Here is a 1,869-nt window from a genome sequence, read left to right on the forward strand (position 1 = left end):
GGCTGTGCTGCCATTCGGTGAGACCTGGACAGGCTGGAGAGTTGGGCAGGGAGAAACTTGATGAAATTCAACAAGGGCAAGTGTAGAGTCTTGCATCTGGGGAAGAACAACCCCATGTACCAGTACAGGTTGGGGGCTGACCCGCTGGAGAGCAGTGTAGGAGAAAGGGACCTGGGGATCCTGGTGGACAGCAGGATGACCATGAGCCAGCAATGTGCCCTTGTGGCCAAAAAGGCCAGTGGCATCCTGGGGTGTATTAGAAAGGGTGTGGTTAGTAGGTCAAGAGAGGTTCTCCTCCCCTTCTATTCTGCCTTGGTGAGGCCGCATCTGGAATATTGTGTCCAGTTCTGGGCCCCTCAGTTCAAGATTCTAAGATTCTGTGATTCTGTGCTGCTGGCAGATAATATGAGCGTGTACTTTATTTATGCAGTATTTCACCTTTCAAAGACAAGATGAAAACCTGTTATTTAGAATGACTAGTCTAATATTTAACTATTCAGCTCCTTAATCAAACATAGAGCACAAATAGGTTTTTTGCTTCAAGTTAACTCTGAGGTCAGTGAATGCAAGAAACTGGGGAATAAAAATTATTTCATTACCAAGGAAAATTACTTTGCTTATAATTTTTTAATGAAAGGCCATTAGTAAAACTACAGATCAAATTTAATATTTTCTACACTCACAACTGTGAATCTTTTTACAGTCCATGAATTTTCTTAAGCAGTATTTAAAACATGTCAGGGTTTGGTTCGGTTTTTTTTTCAGTAAGAAAATAAATGCAGACGCATTTTTCCTCCTACAGATCTTCTGCTCAGCAGGATGAGTGATTGAAACATATTGTCTGTTCTGGGTGCATAAAAGAAAAACTGTGCAGAATCTTTTGGTCCAGATTTTGCCAAAAGGCTACTCAAAAGTATATTTGAACCATGTGTCTCATTTTAATTATTTGAACTTGAAATATGCAGGTTTTGTCAGGTTTGGCTGAGGTAGGATCATTTTCTGTACACCTTATCTTTCTAGTTGAAGAGGTTTGGTTATTGCAGTACTTCGTTTTTTAACAGAAAATTCATCAAGCAGCTTCCTGGTGCAGAATGGAGACCCTCTCACCTTTTTGATGAGAGCAGTCCTCAAATATGCTGTGTTTTCCAAAACGTGCCTGTTTCTACTTAGTTTTGTTGCCTTTATCAGTGAGTCTTCTACAGATTTGGTCTTGATTGTATGAGAAACCAACTCTCTGTCCTAGTCCTCACCATGAGAACTGAAATTGGATGGCATGTCCAAAATGACTTTCCCTTCTACTTCGTGTTTGGTGTGATGACAGGTTCTCCTGCAGCAAGATTCTTAGCTCTGAAACTTCTCTGGTTGCTCTGACAAAGCCATTACAGCTTTTCCATTAGGATGCGATAGCATGATCAGTTCTCGTCCTCAAGTGTTTACTTGAAAGAGATCAGCAAAGTGGGAGAGGGCAGTTTATTTGAAGAAATGACCTATTTATTTATTTTGGTTTTTTGAAAGGCATAAATGTCTCTCAATGAACTGCACTAATGGGCCCTGAGAATAACCAACCTAAATTACTGGCAAGAGGTCAGGATCATGGTACCAAAACTAGGGTCTGCATTCACACTGGAGGGTGTGAGAGGACCTGTGCAGAAACCACCTGGAAAGGGTTTTATACAATTACAAAAAAAATCTTCTCCTTGGGTTTTCTCTCTCATGGACTTGCCAAGCCATAGTTAGGTTGTGTTTTTTATTGGTGGATTGGTTTTGTTTGTTTGGTTGGTTTTGTTCGGTTTTGTTTTGGATTGGGTTTTTTGTGTTTTTTTGTAAACAACAGCAAAACATTGCACAGGCATTTGGTTGTAAGTCAGC

The 1,869-nt window shown here is 40.5% G+C and overlaps 1 protein-coding gene across 1 annotated transcript in view; it reads left to right on the top strand.

Annotated features, from left to right (window-relative positions):
• Positions 1 to 1,869, top strand: part of PREX2 (phosphatidylinositol-3,4,5-trisphosphate-dependent Rac exchange factor 2) — a 182,658-nt gene that overhangs the window by 169,996 nt on the left and 10,793 nt on the right. The window lies entirely within an intron of this gene.

This window comes from Chaetura pelagica, unplaced genomic scaffold, assembly GCF_000747805.2.
Source record: "Chaetura pelagica isolate M959 unplaced genomic scaffold, ChaPel_1.0 scaffold83, whole genome shotgun sequence".
Lineage (NCBI taxonomy): Eukaryota > Metazoa > Chordata > Aves > Apodiformes > Apodidae > Chaetura > Chaetura pelagica.